The sequence below is a fragment of the Lissotriton helveticus genome, chromosome 9 (assembly GCF_964261635.1).
Source record: "Lissotriton helveticus chromosome 9, aLisHel1.1, whole genome shotgun sequence".
Classification (NCBI taxonomy): domain Eukaryota; kingdom Metazoa; phylum Chordata; class Amphibia; order Caudata; family Salamandridae; genus Lissotriton; species Lissotriton helveticus.
In genome coordinates, this window is record NC_136070.1 from 762988455 (window position 1) to 763011544 (window position 23090).

Here is a 23090-nt window from a genome sequence, read left to right on the forward strand (position 1 = left end):
TTTGACCAATTTCAGGCACAGAAATGACTTTAAACACATTTATTTTAGTTGAAAAAGTAATAATTCACATCCAACATTAATTTACAGGAAAAAAGATTCAATGTTAAAATTTCATCGAAATTTACCATTTTGGGAACGTTCGACAGCTCCGCGGTCATCGCTTTTCGGGAGAAAATTGATTTTTTGGACTGTAACTGAAATGATTCAAAATGTCGTTTGGATCGTGCCTCATGTTGAATAACCACTTTTTAAACTCTCACAGTGACCAAAATTGCCATTTTTACAGTTTTGCTTACTCAGCAGCTTCAATTTTGGCCAATTTCAGGCACAGAAATGACTTTAAACACATTTATTTTAGTTGAAAAAAGTAATAATTCACATCCAACATTCATTTACAGCCAAAAGATTCAATGTTAAAATTTCATCGAAATTGACCATTTTGGGAATGTTCGACAGCTCCGCGGTCATCGTTTTTCGGGAGAAAATTGATTTTTTGGAATGTACCTAAAATGATTCAAAATGTCAATTGAATCGTGCCTCATGTTCAATAACCACTTTTTAAACCCTCACAGGGACCAAAATTGCCATTTTTACAGAGTTTTGCTTACTCAGAAGCTTCAATTTTGACCAATTTCAGGCACAGAAAAGACTTTAAACACATTTATTTTAGTTGAAAAAGTAATAATTCACATCCAACATTAATTTACAGCCAAAAGATTCAATGTTAAAATTTCATCGAAATTGACCATTTTGGGAACGTTCAACAGCTCCACGGTAATCGTTTTTCGGCAGAAAATTTATTTTTTGGACTGTACCTAAAATGATTCAAAATGTCAATTGGATCGTGCCTCATGTTGAATAACCACTTTTTAAACTCTCACAGTGACCAAAATTGCCATTTTTACAGAGTTTTGCTTACTCAGAAGCTTCAATTTTGACCAATTTCAGGCACAGAAATTACTTTAAACACATTTATTGTAGTTGAAAAAGTAATATTTCACATCCAACATTAATTTACAGCCAGAAGATTAAATGTTAAAATTTCATCGAAATTGACCTTTTTGGGAACGTTCAACAGCTCCGCGGTAATCGTTTTTCGGCAGAAAATTGATCTTTTGGACTGTACCTAAAATGATTCAAAATGTCGATTGGATCGATCCTCATGTTGAATAACCACTTTTTAAACTCTCACGTGACCAAAATTGCCATTTTTACAGAGTTTTGCTTACTCAGAAGGTTCAATTTTGACCAATTTCAGGCACAGAAATTACTTTAAACACATTTATTTTAGTTAAAAAAGTAATAATTCACATCCAACATTAATTTACAGCCAAAAGATTCAATGTTAAAATTTCATCGAAATTGACCATTTTGGGAACGTTCGACAGCTCTGCGGTCATCGTTTTTCGGCAGAAAATTAATTTTTTGGACTGTACCTAAAATGATTCAAAATGTCAATTGGATCGTGCCTCATGTTGAATATCCACTTTTTAAACCCTTACAGGGAACAAAATTGCAATTTTTACAGAGTTTTGCTTACTCAGAAGCTTTAATTTTGACCCATCCCAGGCACAGAAATGACTTTAAACACATTTATTTTAGTTGAAAAATTGATAAATCACATCCAACCGCAATTTACAGCCAAAAGATTAAATGTTAAAATTTCATTGAAATTGACCATTTTGGGAACGTTCGACAGCTCCGCGGTCATCGTTTTTCGGCAGAAAATTGATTTTTTGGACTGCACCTAAAATGATTCAAAATGTCAATTGGATCGTGCCTCATGTTGAATAACCACTTTTTAAACTCTCACAGTGACCAAAATTGCCATTTTTACAGAGTTTTGCTTACTCAGAAGCTTCAATTTTGACCAATTTCAGGCACAGAAAAGACTTTAAACACATTTATTTTAGTTGAAAAAGTAATAATTCACATCCAACATTAATTTACAGCCAAAAGATTCAATGTTAAAATTTCATCGAAATTGACCATTTTGGGAACGTTCAACAGCTCCACGGTAATCGTTTTTCGGCAGAAAATTGATTTTTTGGACTGTACCTAAAATGATTCAAAATGTCAATTGGATCGTGCCTCATGTTGAATAACCACTCTTTAAACTCTCACAGTGTCCAAAATTGCCATTTTTACAGAGTTTTGCTTACTCAGAAGCTTCAATTTTGACCAATTCCAGGCACAGAAATGACTTTAAACACATTTATTGTAGTTGAAAAAGTAATATTTCACATCCAACATTAATTTACAGCCAGAAGATTAAATGTTAAAATTTCATCGAAATTGACCTTTTCGGGAACGTTCAACAGCTCTGCGGTAATCGTTTTTCGGCCGAAAATTGATCTTTTGGACTGTACCTAAAATGATTCAAAATGTCGATTGGATCGATCCTCATGTTGAATAACCACTTTTTAAACTCTCACGTGACCAAAATTGCCATTTTTACAGAGTTTTGCTTACTCAGAAGGTTCAATTTTGACCAATTTCAGGCACAGAAATGACTTTAAACACATTTATTTTAGTTAAAAAAGTAATAATTCACATAAAACATTAATTTACAGCCAAAAGATTCAATGTTAAAATTTCATCGAAATTGACCATTTTGGGAACGTTCGACAGCTCTGCGGTCATCGTTTTTCGGCAGAAAATTAATTTTTTGGACTGTACCTAAAATGATTCAAAATGTCAATTGGATCGTGCCTCATGTTGAATATCCACTTTTTAAACCCTTACAGGGAACAAAATTGCCATTTTTACAGAGTTTTGCTTACTCAGAAGCTTTAATTTTGACCAATTTCAGGCACAGAAAAGACTTTAAACAAATTTATTTTAGTTGAAAAAGTAATAATTCACATCCAACATTCATTTACAGCCAAAAGATTCAATGTTAAAATTTCATCGAAATTGACCATTTTGGGAATGTTCGACAGCTCCGCGGTCATCGTTTTTCGGGAGAAAATTGATTTTTTGGAATGTACCTAAAATGATTCAAAATGTCAATTGAATCGTGCCTCATGTTCAATAACCACTTTTTAAACCCTCACAGGGACCAAAATTGCCATTTTTACAGAGTTTTGCTTACTCAGAAGCTTCAATTTTGACCAATTTCAGGCACAGAAAAGACTTTAAACACATTTATTTTAGTTGAAAAAGTAATAATTCACATCCAACATTAATTTACAGCCAAAAGATTCAATGTTAAAATTTCATCGAAATTGACCATTTTGGGAACGTTCAACAGCTCCACGGTAATCGTTTTTCGGCAGAAAATTGATTTTTTGGACTGTACCTAAAATGATTCAAAATGTCAATTGGATCGTGCCTCATGTTGAATAACCACTTTTTAAACTCTCACAGTGACCAAAATTGCCATTTTTACAGAGTTTTGCTTACTCAGAAGCTTCAATTTTGACCAATTTCAGGCACAGAAATTACTTTAAACACATTTATTGTAGTTGAAAAAGTAATATTTCACATCCAACATTAATTTACAGCCAGAAGATTAAATGTTAAAATTTCATCGAAATTGACCTTTTTGGGAACGTTCAACAGCTCCGCGGTAATCGTTTTTCGGCAGAAAATTGATTTTTTGGAATGTACCTAAAATGATTCAAAATGTCAATTGAATCGTGCCTCATGTTCAATAACCACTTTTTAAACCCTCACAGGGACCAAAATTGCCATTTTTACAGAGTTTTGCTTACTCAGAAGCTTCAATTTTGACCAATTTCAGGCACAGAAAAGACTTTAAACACATTTATTTTAGTTGAAAAAGTAATAATTCACATCCAACATTAATTTACAGCCAAAAGATTCAATGTTAAAATTTCATCGAAATTGACCATTTTGGGAACGTTCAGCAGCTCCACGGTAATCGTTTTTCGGCAGAAAATTGATTTTTTGGACTGTACCTAAAATGATTCAAAATGTCAATTGGATCGTGCCTCATGTTGAATAACCACTTTTTAAACTCTCACAGTGACCAAAATTGCCATTTTTACAGAGTTTTGCTTACTCAGAAGCTTCAATTTTGACCAATTTCAGGCACAGAAATTACTTTAAACACATTTATTGTAGTTGAAAAAGTAATATTTCACATCCAACATTAATTTACAGCCAGAAGATTAAATGTTAAAATTTCATCGAAATTGACCTTTTCGGGAACGTTCAACAGCTCCGCGGTAATCGTTTTTCGGCCGAAAATTGATCTTTTGGACTGTACCTAAAATGATTCAAAATGTCGATTGGATCGATCCTCATGTTGAATAACCACTTTTTAAACTCTCACGTGACCAAAATTGCCATTTTTACAGAGTTTTGCTTACTCAGAAGGTTCAATTTTGACCAATTTCAGGCACAGAAATGACTTTAAACACATTTATTGTAGTTGAAAAAGTAATAATTCACATCCAACATTAATTTACAGACAGAAGATTAAATGTTAAAATGTCATCGAAATTGACCATTTTGGGAACGTTCAACAGCTCCGCGGTCATCGCTTTTCGAGAGAAAATTGATTTTTTGGACTGTACCTGAAATGATTCAAAATGTCAATTGGATCGTGCCTCATGTTGAATAACCACTTTTTAAACTCTCACAGTGACCAAAATTGCCATTTTTACAGAGTTTTGCTTACTCAGAAGCTTCAATTTTGGCCAATTTCAGGCACAGAAATGACTTTAAACACATTTATTTTAGTTGAAAAAGTAATAATTCACATCCAACATTCATTTACAGCCAAAAGATTCAATGTTAAAATTTCATCGAAATTGACCATTTTGGGAACGTTCGACAGCTCCGCGGTCATCGTTTTTCGGGAGAAAATTGATATTTTGGAATGTACCTAAAATGATTCAAAATGTCAATTGAATCGTGCCTCATGTTGAATAACCACTTTTTAAACCCTCACAGTGACCAAAATTGGAATTTTTACAGAGTTTTGCTTACTCAGTAGCTTTAATTATGACCAATTTCACGCACAGAAATTACTTTAAACACATTTATTTTAGTTGATAAAGTAATAATTCACATCCAACAGCAATTTACAGCAAAAAGATTAAATGTTAAAATTTCATCGAAATTGACCATTTTGGGAACGTTCAACAGCTCCGCGGTCATCGTTTTTCGGCAGAAAATTGAATTTTTGGACTGTACCTACAATGATTCAAAATGTCAATTGGATCGTGCCTCATGTCGAATAACCACTTTTTAAACTCTCACAGTGACCAAAATTGCCATTTTTACAGAGTTTTGCTTACTCAGAAGCTTCAATTTTGACCAATTTCAGGCACAGAAATGACTTTAAACACATTTATTGTAGTTGAAAAAGTAATAATTCACATCCAACATTAATTTACAGCCAAAAGATTCAATGTTAAAATTTCATCGAAATTGACCATTTTGGGAACGTTCGACAGCTCTGCGGTCATCGTTTTTCGGCAGAAAATAAATTTTTTGGACTGTACCTAAAATGATTCAAAATGTCAATTGGATCGTGCCTCATGTTGAATATCCACTTTTTAAACCCTTACAGGGAACAAAATTGCCATTTTTACAGAGTTTTGCTTACTCAGAAGCTTTAATTTTGACCCATCCCAGGCACAGAAATGACTTTAAACACATTTATTTTAGTTGAAAAATTGATAAATCACATCCAACCGCAATTTACAGCCAAAAGATTAAATGTTAAAATTTCATTGAAATTGACCATTTTGGGAACATTCGACAGCTCCGCGGTCATCGTTTTTCGGCAGAAAATTGATTTTTTGGGCTGTACCTACAATGATTCAAAATGTCAATTGGATCGTGAATCATGTTCAATAACCACTTTTTAAACCCTCACAGGGACCAAAATTGCCATTTTTACAGAGTTTTGCTTACTCAGAAGCTTCAATTTTGACCAATTTCAGGCACAGAAAAGACTTTAAACAAATTTATTTTAGTTGAAAAAGTAATAATTCACATCCAACATTAATTTACAGCCAAAAGATTCAATGTTAAAATTTCATCGAAATTGACCATTTTGGGAACGTTCAACAGCTCCACGGTAATCGTTTTTCGGCAGAAAATTGATTTTTTGGACTGTACCTAAAATGATTCAAAATGTCAATTGGATCGTGCCTCATGTTGAATAACCACTTTTTAAACTCTCACAGTGACCAAAATTGCCATTTTTACAGAGTTTTGCTAACTCAGAAGCTTCAATTTTGACCAATTTCAGGCACAGAAATGACTTTAAACACATTTATTGTAGTTGAAAAAGTAATATTTCACATCCAACATTAATTTACAGCCAGAAGATTAAATGTTAAAATTTCATCGAAATTGACCTTTTTGGGAACGTTCAACAGCTCCGCGGTAATCGTTTTTCGGCAGAAAATTGATCTTTTGGACTGTACCTAAAATGATTCAAAATGTCGATTGGATCGATCCTCATGTTGAATAACCACTTTTTAAACTCTCACGTGACCAAAATTGCCATTTTTACAGAGTTTTGCTTACTCAGAAGGTTCAATTTTGACCAATTTCAGGCACAGAAATGACTTTAAACACATTTATTTTAGTTGATAAAGTAATAATTCACATCCAACAGCAATTTACAGCCAGAAGATTAAATGTTAAAATTTCATAGAAATTGACCATTTTGGGAACGTTCGACAGCTCCGCGGTCATCGTTTTTCGGAAGAAAATTGAATTTTTGGACTGTACCTACAATGATTCACAATGTCAATTGGATCGTGCCTCATGTTGAATAACCACTTTTTAAACCCTCACAGGGACCAAAATTGCCATTTTTACAGAGTTTTGCTTACTCAGAAGCTTCAATTTTGACCAATTTCAGGCACAGAAATGACTTTAAACACATTTATTTTAGTTGAAAAAGTAATAATTCACATCCAACATTAATTTACAGGAAAAAAGATTCAATGTTAAAATTTCATCGAAATTTACCATTTTGGGAACGTTCGACAGCTCCGCGGTCATCGCTTTTCGGGAGAAAATTGATTTTTTGGACTGTAACTGAAATGATTCAAAATGTCGTTTGGATCGTGCCTCATGTTGAATAACCACTTTTTAAACTCTCACAGTGACCAAAATTGCCATTTTTACAGTTTTGCTTACTCAGCAGCTTCAATTTTGGCCAATTTCAGGCACAGAAATGACTTTAAACACATTTATTTTAGTTGAAAAAAGTAATAATTCACATCCAACATTCATTTACAGCCAAAAGATTCAATGTTAAAATTTCATCGAAATTGACCATTTTGGGAATGTTCGACAGCTCCGCGGTCATCGTTTTTCGGGAGAAAATTGATTTTTTGGAATGTACCTAAAATGATTCAAAATGTCAATTGAATCGTGCCTCATGTTCAATAACCACTTTTTAAACCCTCACAGGGACCAAAATTGCCATTTTTACAGAGTTTTGCTTACTCAGAAGCTTCAATTTTGACCAATTTCAGGCACAGAAAAGACTTTAAACACATTTATTTTAGTTGAAAAAGTAATAATTCACATCCAACATTAATTTACAGCCAAAAGATTCAATGTTAAAATTTCATCGAAATTGACCATTTTGGGAACGTTCAACAGCTCCACGGTAATCGTTTTTCGGCAGAAAATTTATTTTTTGGACTGTACCTAAAATGATTCAAAATGTCAATTGGATCGTGCCTCATGTTGAATAACCACTTTTTAAACTCTCACAGTGACCAAAATTGCCATTTTTACAGAGTTTTGCTTACTCAGAAGCTTCAATTTTGACCAATTTCAGGCACAGAAATTACTTTAAACACATTTATTGTAGTTGAAAAAGTAATATTTCACATCCAACATTAATTTACAGCCAGAAGATTAAATGTTAAAATTTCATCGAAATTGACCTTTTTGGGAACGTTCAACAGCTCCGCGGTAATCGTTTTTCGGCAGAAAATTGATCTTTTGGACTGTACCTAAAATGATTCAAAATGTCGATTGGATCGATCCTCATGTTGAATAACCACTTTTTAAACTCTCACGTGACCAAAATTGCCATTTTTACAGAGTTTTGCTTACTCAGAAGGTTCAATTTTGACCAATTTCAGGCACAGAAATTACTTTAAACACATTTATTTTAGTTAAAAAAGTAATAATTCACATCCAACATTAATTTACAGCCAAAAGATTCAATGTTAAAATTTCATCGAAATTGACCATTTTGGGAACGTTCGACAGCTCTGCGGTCATCGTTTTTCGGCAGAAAATTAATTTTTTGGACTGTACCTAAAATGATTCAAAATGTCAATTGGATCGTGCCTCATGTTGAATATCCACTTTTTAAACCCTTACAGGGAACAAAATTGCAATTTTTACAGAGTTTTGCTTACTCAGAAGCTTTAATTTTGACCCATCCCAGGCACAGAAATGACTTTAAACACATTTATTTTAGTTGAAAAATTGATAAATCACATCCAACCGCAATTTACAGCCAAAAGATTAAATGTTAAAATTTCATTGAAATTGACCATTTTGGGAACGTTCGACAGCTCCGCGGTCATCGTTTTTCGGCAGAAAATTGATTTTTTGGACTGCACCTAAAATGATTCAAAATGTCAATTGGATCGTGCCTCATGTTGAATAACCACTTTTTAAACTCTCACAGTGACCAAAATTGCCATTTTTACAGAGTTTTGCTTACTCAGAAGCTTCAATTTTGACCAATTTCAGGCACAGAAAAGACTTTAAACACATTTATTTTAGTTGAAAAAGTAATAATTCACATCCAACATTAATTTACAGCCAGAAGATTAAATGTTAAAATTTCATCGAAATTGACCTTTTTGGGAACGTTCAACAGCTCCGCGGTAATCGTTTTTCGGCAGAAAATTGATCTTTTGGACTGTACCTAAAATGATTCAAAATGTCGATTGGATCGATCCTCATGTTGAATAACCACTTTTTAAACTCTCACGTGACCAAAATTGCCATTTTTACAGAGTTTTGCTTACTCAGAAGGTTCAATTTTGACCAATTTCAGGCACAGAAATTACTTTAAACACATTTATTTTAGTTAAAAAAGTAATAATTCACATCCAACATTAATTTACAGCCAAAAGATTCAATGTTAAAATTTCATCGAAATTGACCATTTTGGGAACGTTCGACAGCTCTGCGGTCATCGTTTTTCGGCAGAAAATTAATTTTTTGGACTGTACCTAAAATGATTCAAAATGTCAATTGGATCGTGCCTCATGTTGAATATCCACTTTTTAAACCCTTACAGGGAACAAAATTGCAATTTTTACAGAGTTTTGCTTACTCAGAAGCTTTAATTTTGACCCATCCCAGGCACAGAAATGACTTTAAACACATTTATTTTAGTTGAAAAATTGATAAATCACATCCAACCGCAATTTACAGCCAAAAGATTAAATGTTAAAATTTCATTGAAATTGACCATTTTGGGAACGTTCGACAGCTCCGCGGTCATCGTTTTTCGGCAGAAAATTGATTTTTTGGACTGCACCTAAAATGATTCAAAATGTCAATTGGATCGTGCCTCATGTTGAATAACCACTTTTTAAACTCTCACAGTGACCAAAATTGCCATTTTTACAGAGTTTTGCTTACTCAGAAGCTTCAATTTTGACCAATTTCAGGCACAGAAAAGACTTTAAACACATTTATTTTAGTTGAAAAAGTAATAATTCACATCCAACATTAATTTACAGCCAAAAGATTCAATGTTAAAATTTCATCGAAATTGACCATTTTGGGAACGTTCAACAGCTCCACGGTAATCGTTTTTCGGCAGAAAATTGATTTTTTGGACTGTACCTAAAATGATTCAAAATGTCAATTGGATCGTGCCTCATGTTGAATAACCACTCTTTAAACTCTCACAGTGTCCAAAATTGCCATTTTTACAGAGTTTTGCTTACTCAGAAGCTTCAATTTTGACCAATTCCAGGCACAGAAATGACTTTAAACACATTTATTGTAGTTGAAAAAGTAATATTTCACATCCAACATTAATTTATAGCCAGAAGATTAAATGTTAAAATTTCATCGAAATTGACCTTTTCGGGAACGTTCAACAGCTCTGCGGTAATCGTTTTTCGGCCGAAAATTGATCTTTTGGACTGTACCTAAAATGATTCAAAATGTCGATTGGATCGATCCTCATGTTGAATAACCACTTTTTAAACTCTCACGTGACCAAAATTGCCATTTTTACAGAGTTTTGCTTACTCAGAAGGTTCAATTTTGACCAATTTCAGGCACAGAAATGACTTTAAACACATTTATTTTAGTTAAAAAAGTAATAATTCACATAAAACATTAATTTACAGCCAAAAGATTCAATGTTAAAATTTCATCGAAATTGACCATTTTGGGAACGTTCGACAGCTCTGCGGTCATCGTTTTTCGGCAGAAAATTAATTTTTTGGACTGTACCTAAAATGATTCAAAATGTCAATTGGATCGTGCCTCATGTTGAATATCCACTTTTTAAACCCTTACAGGGAACAAAATTGCCATTTTTACAGAGTTTTGCTTACTCAGAAGCTTTAATTTTGACCAATTTCAGGCACAGAAAAGACTTTAAACAAATTTATTTTAGTTGAAAAAGTAATAATTCACATCCAACATTCATTTACAGCCAAAAGATTCAATGTTAAAATTTCATCGAAATTGACCATTTTGGGAATGTTCGACAGCTCCGCGGTCATCGTTTTTCGGGAGAAAATTGATTTTTTGGAATGTACCTAAAATGATTCAAAATGTCAATTGAATCGTGCCTCATGTTCAATAACCACTTTTTAAACCCTCACAGGGACCAAAATTGCCATTTTTACAGAGTTTTGCTTACTCAGAAGCTTCAATTTTGACCAATTTCAGGCACAGAAAAGACTTTAAACACATTTATTTTAGTTGAAAAAGTAATAATTCACATCCAACATTAATATACAGCCAAAAGATTCAATGTTAAAATTTCATCGAAATTGACCATTTTGGGAACGTTCAACAGCTCCACGGTAATCGTTTTTCGGCAGAAAATTGATTTTTTGGACTGTACCTAAAATGATTCAAAATGTCAATTGGATCGTGCCTCATGTTGAATAACCACTTTTTAAACTCTCACAGTGACCAAAATTGCCATTTTTACAGAGTTTTGCTTACTCAGAAGCTTCAATTTTGACCAATTTCAGGCACAGAAATTACTTTAAACACATTTATTGTAGTTGAAAAAGTAATATTTCACATCCAACATTAATTTACAGCCAGAAGATTAAATGTTAAAATTTCATCGAAATTGACCTTTTTGGGAACGTTCAACAGCTCCGCGGTAATCGTTTTTCGGCAGAAAATTGATTTTTTGGAATGTACCTAAAATGATTCAAAATGTCAATTGAATCGTGCCTCATGTTCAATAACCACTTTTTAAACCCTCACAGGGACCAAAATTGCCATTTTTACAGAGTTTTGCTTACTCAGAAGCTTCAATTTTGACCAATTTCAGGCACAGAAAAGACTTTAAACACATTTATTTTAGTTGAAAAAGTAATAATTCACATCCAACATTAATTTACAGCCAAAAGATTCAATGTTAAAATTTCATCGAAATTGACCATTTTGGGAACGTTCAACAGCTCCACGGTAATCGTTTTTCGGCAGAAAATTGATTTTTTGGACTGTACCTAAAATGATTCAAAATGTCAATTGGATCGTGCCTCATGTTGAATAACCACTTTTTAAACTCTCACAGTGACCAAAATTGCCATTTTTACAGAGTTTTGCTTACTCAGAAGCTTCAATTTTGACCAATTTCAGGCACAGAAATTACTTTAAACACATTTATTGTAGTTGAAAAAGTAATATTTCACATCCAACATTAATTTACAGCCAGAAGATTAAATGTTAAAATTTCATCGAAATTGACCTTTTCGGGAACGTTCAACAGCTCCGCGGTAATCGTTTTTCGGCCGAAAATTGATCTTTTGGACTGTACCTAAAATGATTCAAAATGTCGATTGGATCGATCCTCATGTTGAATAACCACTTTTTAAACTCTCACGTGACCAAAATTGCCATTTTTACAGAGTTTTGCTTACTCAGAAGGTTCAATTTTGACCAATTTCAGGCACAGAAATGACTTTAAACACATTTATTTTAGTTAAAAAAGTAATAATTCACATAAAACATTAATTTACAGCCAAAAGATTCAATGTTAAAATTTCATCGAAATTGACCATTTTGGGAACGTTCGACAGCTCTGCGGTCATCGTTTTTCGGCAGAAAATTAATTTTTTGGACTGTACCTAAAATGATTCAAAATGTCAATTGGATCGTGCCTCATGTTGAATATCCACTTTTTAAACCCTTACAGGGAACAAAATTGCCATTTTTACAGAGTTTTGCTTACTCAGAAGCTTTAATTTTGACCAATTTCAGGCACAGAAAAGACTTTAAACAAATTTATTTTAGTTGAAAAAGTAATAATTCACATCCAACATTCATTTACAGCCAAAAGATTCAATGTTAAAATTTCATCGAAATTGACCATTTTGGGAATGTTCGACAGCTCCGCGGTCATCGTTTTTCGGGAGAAAATTGATTTTTTGGAATGTACCTAAAATGATTCAAAATGTCAATTGAATCGTGCCTCATGTTCAATAACCACTTTTTAAACCCTCACAGGGACCAAAATTGCCATTTTTACAGAGTTTTGCTTACTCAGAAGCTTCAATTTTGACCAATTTCAGGCACAGAAAAGACTTTAAACACATTTATTTTAGTTGAAAAAGTAATAATTCACATCCAACATTAATTTACAGCCAAAAGATTCAATGTTAAAATTTCATCGAAATTGACCATTTTGGGAACGTTCAACAGCTCCACGGTAATCGTTTTTCGGCAGAAAATTGATTTTTTGGACTGTACCTAAAATGATTCAAAATGTCAATTGGATCGTGCCTCATGTTGAATAACCACTTTTTAAACTCTCACAGTGACCAAAATTGCCATTTTTACAGAGTTTTGCTTACTCAGAAGCTTCAATTTTGACCAATTTCAGGCACAGAAATTACTTTAAACACATTTATTGTAGTTGAAAAAGTAATATTTCACATCCAACATTAATTTACAGCCAGAAGATTAAATGTTAAAATTTCATCGAAATTGACCTTTTTGGGAACGTTCAACAGCTCCGCGGTAATCGTTTTTCGGCAGAAAATTGATCTTTTGGACTGTACCTAAAATGATTCAAAATGTCGATTGGATCGATCCTCATGTTGAATAACCACTTTTTAAACTCTCACGTGACCAAAATTGCCATTTTTACAGAGTTTTGCTTACTCAGAAGGTTCAATTTTGACCAATTTCAGGCACAGAAATGACTTTAAACACATTTATTTTAGTTAAAAAAGTAATAATTCACATCCAACATTAATTTACAGCCAAAAGATTCAATGTTAAAATTTCATCGAAATTGACCATTTTGGGAACGTTCGACAGCTCTGCGGTCATCGTTTTTCGGCAGAAAATTAATTTTTTGGACTGTACCTAAAATGATTCAAAATGTCAATTGGATCGTGCCTCATGTTGAATATCCACTTTTTAAACCCTTACAGGGAACAAAATTGCCATTTTTACAGAGTTTTGCTTACTCAGAAGCTTTAATTTTGACCCATCCCAGGCACAGAAATGACTTTAAACACATTTATTTTAGTTGAAAAATTGATAAATCACATCCAACCGCAATTTACAGCCAAAAGATTAAATGTTAAAATTTCATTGAAATTGACCATTTTGGGAACGTTCGACAGCTCCGCGGTCATCGTTTTTCGGCAGAAAATTGATTTTTTGGACTGCACCTAAAATGATTCAAAATGTCAATTGGATCGTGCCTCATGTTGAATAACCACTCTTTAAACTCTCACAGTGACCAAAATTGCCATTTTTACAGAGTTTTGCTTACTCAGAAGCTTCAATTTTGACCAATTTCAGGCACAGAAATGACTTTAAACACATTTATTGTAGTTGAAAAAGTAATATTTCACATCCAACATTAATTTACAGCCAGAAGATTAAATGTTAAAATTTCATCGAAATTGACCTTTTCGGGAACGTTCAACAGCTCCACGGTAATCGTTTTTCGGCAGAAAATTGATTTTTTGGACTGTACCTAAAATGATTCAAAATGTCAATTGGATCGTGCCTCATGTTGAATAACCACTCTTTAAACTCTCACAGTGACCAAAATTGCCATTTTTACAGAGTTTTGCTTACTCAGAAGCTTCAATTTTGACCAATTTCAGGCACAGAAATGACTTTAAACACATTTATTGTAGTTGAAAAAGTAATATTTCACATCCAACATTAATTTACAGCCAGAAGATTAAATGTTAAAATTTCATCGAAATTGACCTTTTCGGGAACGTTCAACAGCTCCGCGGTAATCGTTTTTCGGCCGAAAATTAATTTTTTGGACTGTACCTAAAATGATTCAAAATGTCAATTGGATCGTGCCTCATGTTGAATATCCACTTTTTAAACCCTTACAGGGAACAAAATTGCCATTTTTACAGAGTTTTGCTTACTCAGAAGCTTTAATTTTGACCAATTTCAGGCACAGAAAAGACTTTAAACAAATGTATTTTAGTTGAAAAAGTAATAATTCACATCCAACATTAATTTACAGCCAAAAGATTCAATGTTAAAATTTCATCGAAATTGACCATTTTGGGAACGTTCGACAGCTCCGCGGTAATCGTTTTTCGGCAGAAAATTGATTTTTTGGACTGTACCTAAAATGATTCAAAATGTCAATTGGATCGTGCCTCATGTTGAATAACCACTTTTTAAACTCTCACAGTGACCAAAATTGCCATTTTTACAGAGTTTTGCTTACTCAGAAGCTTCAATTTTGACCAATTTCAGGCACAGAAATGACTTTAAACACATTTATTGTAGTTGAAAAAGTAATATTTCACATCCAACATTAATTTACAGCCAGAAGATTAAATGTTAAAATTTCATCGAAATTGACCTTTTTGGGAACGTTCAACAGCTCCGCGGTAATCGTTTTTCGGCAGAAAATTGATCTTTTGGACTGTACCTAAAATGATTCAAAATGTCGATTGGATCGATCCTCATGTTGAATAACCACTTTTTAAACTCTCACGTGACCAAAATTGCCATTTTTACAGAGTTTTGCTTACTCAGAAGGTTCAATTTTGACCAATTTCAGGCACAGAAATGACTTTAAACACATTTATTTTAGTTAAAAAAGTAATAATTCACATCCAACATTAATTTACAGCCAAAAGATTCAATGTTAAAATTTCATCGAAATTGACCATTTTGGGAACGTTCGACAGCTCTGCGGTCATCGTTTTTCGGCAGAAAATTAAGTTTTTGGACTGTACCTAAAATGATTCAAAATGTCAATTGGATCGTGCCTCATGTTGAATATCCACTTTTTAAACCCTTACAGGGAACAAAATTGCCATTTTTACAGAGTTTTGCTTACTCAGAAGCTTTAATTTTGACCCATCCCAGGCACAGAAATGACTTTAAACACATTTATTTTAGTTGAAAAATTGATAAATCACATCCAACCGCAATTTACAGCCAAAAGATTAAATGTTAAAATTTCATTGAAATTGACCATTTTGGGAACGTCGACAGCTCCGCGGTCATCGTTTTTCGGCAGAAAATTGATTTTTTGGGCTGTACCTACAATGATTCAAAATGTCAATTGGATCGTGAATCATGTGCTATAACCACTTTTTAAACCCTCACAGGGACCAAAATTGCCATTTTTACAGAGTTTTGCTTACTCAGAAGCTTCAATTTTGACCAATTTCAGACACAGAAAAGACTTTAAACACATTTATTTTAGTTGAAAAAGTAATAATTCACATCCAACATTAATTTACAGCCAAAAGATTCAATGTTAAAATTTCATCGAAATTGACCATTTTGGGAACGTTCAACAGCTCCACGGTAATCGTTTTTCGGCAGAAAATTGATTTTTTGGACTGCACCTAAAATGATTCAAAATGTCAATTGGATCGTGCCTCATGTTGAATAACCCCTTTTTAAACTCTCACAGTGACCAAAATTGCCATTTTTACAAAGTTTTGCTTACTCAGAAGCTTCAATTTTGACCAATTTCAGGCACAGAAATGACTTTAAACACATTTATTGTAGTTGAAAAAGTAATAATTCACATCCAACATTAATTTACAGCCAGAAGATTAAATGTTAAAATTTCATCGAAATTGACCTTTTTGGGAACGTTCAACAGCTCCGCGGTAATCGTTTTTCGGCAGAAAATTGATCTTTTGGACTGTACCTAAAATTATTCAAAATGTCGATTGGATCGATCCTCATGTTGAATAACCACTTTTTAAACTCTCACGTGACCAAAATTGCCATTTTTACAGAGTTTTGCTTACTCAGAAGGTTCAATTTTGAGCAATTTCAGGCACAGAAATGACTTTAAACACATTTTTTTTAGTTGATAAAGTAATAATTCACATCCAACAGCAATTTACAGCCAGAAGATTAAATGTTAAAATTTCATAGAAATTGACCATTTTGGGAACGTTCGACAGCTCCGCGGTCATCGTTTTTCGGAAGAAAATTGAATTTTTGGACTGTACCTACAATGATTCACAATGTCAATTGGATCGTGCCTCATGTTGAATAACCACTTTTTAAACCCTCACAGGGACCAAAATTGCCATTTTTACAGAGTTTTGCTTACTCAGAAGCTTCAATTTTGACCAATTTCAGGCACAGAAATGACTTTAAACACATTTATTTTAGTTGAAAAAGTAATAATTCACATCCAACATTAATTTACAGGAAAAAAGATTCAATGTTAAAATTTCATCGAAATTTACCATTTTGGGAACGTTCGACAGCTCCGCGGTCATCGCTTTTCGGGAGAAAATTGATTTTTTGGACTGTAACTGAAATGATTCAAAATGTCAATTGGATCGTGCCTCATGTTGAATAACCACTTTTTAAACTCTCACAGTGACCAAAATTGCCATTTTTACAGTTTTGCTTACTCAGCAGCTTCAATTTTGGCCAATTTCAGGCACAGAAATGACTTTAAACACATTTTTTTTTGTTGAAAAAAGTAATAATTCACATCCAACATTCATTTACAGCCAAAAGATTCAATGTTAAAATTTCATCGAAATTGACCATTTTGGGAATGTTCGACAGCTCCGCGGTCATCGTTTTTCGGGAGAAAATTGATTTTTTGGAATGTACCTAAAATGATTCAAAATGTCAATTGAATCGTGCCTCATGTTCAATAACCACTTTTTAAACCCTCACAGGGACCAAAATTGCCATTTTTACAGAGTTTTGCTTACTCAGAAGCTTCAATTTTGACCAATTTCAGGCACAGAAAAGACTTTAAACACATTTATTTTAGTTGAAAAAGTAATAATTCACATCCAACATTAATTTACAGCCAAAAGATTCAATGTTAAAATTTCATCGAAATTGACCATTTTGGGAACGTTCAACAGCTCCACGGTAATCGTTTTTCGGCAGAAAATTGATTTTTTGGACTGTACCTAAAATGATTCAAAATGTCAATTGGATCGTGCCTCATGTTGAATAACCACTTTTTAAACTCTCACAGTGACCAAAATTGCCATTTTTACAGAGTTTTGCTTACTCAGAAGCTTCAATTTTGACCAATTTCAGGCACAGAAATTACTTTAAACACATTTATTGTAGTTGAAAAAGTAATATTTCACATCCAACATTAATTTACAGCCAGAAGATTAAATGTTAAAATTTCATCGAAATTGACCTTTTTGGGAACGTTCAACAGCTCCGCGGTAATCGTTTTTCGTCAGAAAATTGATCTTTTGGACTGTACCTAAAATGATTCAAAATGTCAATTGGATCGTGCCTCATGTTGAATAACCACTTTTTAAACTCTCACAGTGACCAAAATTGCCATTTTTACAGAGTTTTGCTTACTCAGAAGCTTCAATTTTGACCAATTTCAGGCACAGAAATTACTTTAAACACATTTATTTTAGTTGAAAAATTGATAAATCACATCCAACCGCAATTTACAGCCAAAAGATTAAATGTTAAAATTTCATTGAAATTGACCATTTTGGGAACGTTCGACAGCTCCGCGGTCATCGTTTTTCGGCAGAAAATTGATTTTTTGGACTGCACCTAAAATGATTCAAAATGTCAATTGGATCGTGCCTCATGTTGAATAACCACTTTTTAAACTCTCACAGTGACCAAAATTGCCATTTTTACAGAGTTTTGCTTACTCAGAAGCTTCAATTTTGACCAATTTCAGGCACAGAAAAGACTTTAAACACATTTATTTTAGTTGAAAAAGTAATAATTCACATCCAACATTAATTTACAGCCAAAAGATTCAATGTTAAAATTTCATCGAAATTGACCATTTTGGGAACGTTCAACAGCTCCACGGTAATCGTTTTTCGGAAGAAAATTGATTTTTTGGACTGTACCTAAAATGATTCAAAATGTCAATTGGATCGTGCCTCATGTTGAATAACCACTTTTTAAACTCTCACAGTGACCAAAATTGCCATTTTTACAGAGTTTTGCTTACTCAGAAGCTTCAATTTTGACCAATTTCAGGCACAGAAATGACTTTAAACACATTTATTGTAGTTGAAAAAGTAATATTTCACATCCAACATTAATTTACAGCCAGAAGATTAAATGTTAAAATTTATTCGAAATTGACCTTTTCGGGAACGTTCAACAGCTCCGCGGTAATCGTTTTTCGGCAGAAAATTGATCTTTTGGACTGTACCTAAAATGATTCAAAATGTCGATTGGATCGATCCTCATGTTGAATAACCACTTTTTAAACTCTCACGTGACCAAAATTTCCATTTTTACAGAGTTTTGCTTACTCAGAAGGTTCAATTTTGACCAATTTCAGGCACAGAAATGACTTTAAACACATTTATTTTAGTTAAAAAAGTAATAATTCACATAAAACATTAATTTACAGCCAAAAGATTCAATGTTAAAATTTCATCGAAATTGACCATTTTGGGAACGTTCGACAGCTCTGCGGTCATCGTTTTTCGGCAGAAAATTAATTTTTTGGACTGTACCTAAAATGATTCAAAATGTCAATTGGATCGTGCCTCATGTTGAATATCCACTTTTTAAACCCTTACAGGGAACAAAATTGCCATTTTTACAGAGTTTTGCTTACTCAGAAGCTTTAATTTTGACCCATCCCAGGCACAGAAATGACTTTAAACACATTTATTTTAGTTGAAAAATTGATAAATCACATCCAACCGCAATTTACAGCCAAAAGATTAAATGTTAAAATTTCATTGAAATTGACCATTTTGGGAACGTTCGACAGCTCCGCGGTCATCGTTTTTCGGCAGAAAATTGATTTTTTGGGCTGTACCTACAATGATTCAAAATGTCAATTGGATCGTGAATCATGTTCAATAACCACTTTTTAAACCCTCACAGGGACCAAAATTGCCATTTTTACAGAATTTTGCTTACTCAGAAGCTTCAATTTTGACCAATTTCAGGCACAGAAAAGACTTTAAACACATTTATTTTAGTTGAAAAAGTAATAATTCACATCCAACATTAATTTACAGCCAAAAAATTCAATGTTAAAATTTCATCGAAATTGACCATTTTGGGAAAGTTCAACAGCTCCACGGTAATCGTTTTTCGGCAGAAAATTGATTTTTTGGACTGCACCTAAAATGATTCAAAATGTCAATTGGATCGTGCCTCATGTTGAATAACCACTTTTTAAACTCTCACAGTGACCAAAATTGCCATTTTTACAGAGTTTTGCTTACTCAGAAGCTTCAATTTTGACCAATTTCAGACACAGAAATGACTTTAAACACATTTATTGTAGTTGAAAAAGTAATAATTCACATCCAACATTAATTTACAGCCAGAAGATTAAATGTTAAAATTTCATCGAAATTGACCTTTTTGGGAACGTTCACAGCTCCGCGGTAATCGTTTTTCGGCAGAAAATTGATCTTTTGGACTGTACCTAAAATTATTCAAAATGTCGATTGGATCGATCCTCATGTTGAATAACCACTTTTTAAACTCTCACGTGACCAAAATTGCCATTTTTACAGAGTTTTGCTTACTCAGAAGGTTCAATTTTGACCAATTTCAGGCACAGAAATGACTTTAAACACATTTATTTTAGTTAAAAAAAGTAATAATTCACATCCAACATTAATTTACAGCCAAAAGATTCAATGTTAAAATTTCATCGAAATTGACCATTTTGGGAACGTTCGACAGCTCTGCGGTCATCGTTTTTCGGCAGAAAATTAATTTTTTGGACTGTACCTAAAATGATTCAAAATGTCAATTGGATCGTGCCTCATGTTGAATATCCACTTTTTAAACCCTCACAGGGAAAAAAATTGCCATTTTTACAGAGTTTTGCTTACTCAGAAGCTTTAATTTTGACCAATTTCACGCCCAGAAATTACTTTAAACACATTTTTTTTAGTTGATAAAGTAATAATTCACATCCAACAGCAATTTACAGCCAGAAGATTAAATGTTAAAATTTCATAGAAATTGACCATTTTGGGAACGTTCGACAGCTCCGTGGTCATCGTTTTTCGGAAGAAAATTGAATTTTTGCACTGTACCTACAATGATTCACAATGTCAATTGGATCGTGCCTCATGTTGAATAACCACTTTTTAAACCCTCACAGGGACCAAAATTGCCATTTTTACAGAGTTTTGCTTACTCAGAAGCTTCAATTTTGACCAATTTCAGGCACAGAAATGACTTTAAACACATTTATTTTAGTTGAAAAAGTAATAATTCACATCCAACATTAATTTACAGGAAAAAAGATTCAATGTTAAAATTTCATCGAAATTTACCATTTTGGGAACGTTCGACAGCTCCGCGGTCATCGCTTTTCGGGAGAAAATTGATTTTTTGGACTGTAACTGAAATGATTCAAAATGTCAATTGGATCGTGCCTCATGTTGAATAACCACTTTTTAAACTCTCACAGTGACCAAAATTGCCATTTTTACAGTTTTGCTTACTCAGCAGCTTCAATTTTGGCCAATTTCAGGCACAGAAATGACTTTAAACACATGTATTTTAGTTTAAAAAAGTAATAATTCACATCCAACAGCAATTTACAGCCAAAAGATTAAATGTTAAAATTTCATCGAAATTGACCATTTTTGGAACGTTCAACAGCTCCACGGTCATCGTTTTTCGGCAGAAAATTGAATTTTTGGATGTACCTACAATGATTCAAAATGTCAATTGGATCGTGCCTCATGTTGAATAACCACTTTTTAAACCCTCACAGGGACCAAAATTGCAATTTTTACAGAGTTTTGCTTACTCAGAAGCTTCAATTTTGACCAATGTCAGGCACAGAAATGACTTTAAACACATTTATTTTAGTTGAAAAAGTAATAATTAACATCCAACCGCAATTTACAGCCAAAAGATTAAATGTTAAAATTTCATCCAAATTGACCATTTTGGGAACGTTCGACAGCTCCGCGGTCATCGTTTTTCGGCAGAAAATAGATTTTTTGGGCTGTACCTACAATGATTCAAAGTGTCAATTGGATCGTGAATCATGTTGAATAACCACTTTTTAAACCCTCACAGTGACCAAAATTGCCATTTTTACAGAGTTTTGCTTACTCAGAAGCTTCAATTTTGACCAATTTCAGGCACAGAAATGACTTTAAAAACATTTATTTTAGTTGAAAAAGTAATAATTCACATCCAACATTAATTTACAGCCAAAAGATTCAATGTTAAAATTTCATAGTAATTGACCATTTTGGGAACGTTCGACAGCTCCGAGGTCATCGTTTTTCGGCAGAAAATTGATTTTTTGGACTGTACCTAAAATGATTCAAAATGTCAATTGGATCGTGCCTCAGGTTGAATAACCACTTTTTAAACTCTCACAGTGACCAAAATTGCTATTTTTACAGAGTTTTGCTTACTCAGAAGCTTCAATTTTGACCAATTTCAGGCACAGAAATGACTTTAAACACATTTATTTTAGTTGAAAAAGTAATAATTCACATCCAACATTAATTTACAGCCAAAAGATTCAATGTTAAAATTTCATCGAAATTGACCATTTTGGGAACGTTCAACAGCTCCGCGGTAATCGTTTTTCGGCAGAAAATTGATTTTTTGGACTGTACCTAAAATGATTCAAAATGTCAATTGGATCGTGCCTCATGTTGAATAACCACTTTTTAAACTCTCACAGTGACCAAAATTGCCATTTTTACAGAGTTTTGCTTACTCAGAAGTTTCAATTTTGACCAATTTCAGGCACAGAAATGACTTTAAACACATTTATTTTAGTTGAAAAAGTAATAATTCACATCCAACATTAATTTACAGCCAAAAGATTCAATGTTAAAATTTCATCGAAATTGACCATTTTGGGAACGTTCGACAGCTCCGCGGTCATCGCTTTTCGGGAGAAAATTGATTTTTTGGACTGTACCTGAAATGATTCAAAATGTCAATTGGATCGTGCCTCATGTTGAATAACCACTTTTTAAACTCTCACAGTGACCAAAATTGCCATTTTTAAAGAGTTTTGCTTACTCAGAAGCTTCAATTTTGACCAATGTCAGGCACAGAAATGACTTTAAACACATTTATTTTAGTTGAAAAAGTAATAATTCACATCCAACATTAATTTACAGCCAAAAGATTCAATGTTAAAATTTCATCGAAATTGACCATTTTGGGAACGTTCGACAGCTCCGCGGTCATCGTTTTTAGGCAGAAAATTGATTTTTTTTGGACTGTACCTAAAATGATTCAAAATGTCAATTAGATCTTGCCTCATGTTGAATAACCACTTTTTAAACCCTCACAGGGACCAAAATTGCCATTTTTACAGAGTTTTGCTTACTCAGAAGCTTCAATTTTGACCAATTTCAGGCACAGAAATGACTTTAAACACATTTTTTTTAGTTGATAAAGTAATAATTCACATCCAACAGCAATTCACAGCC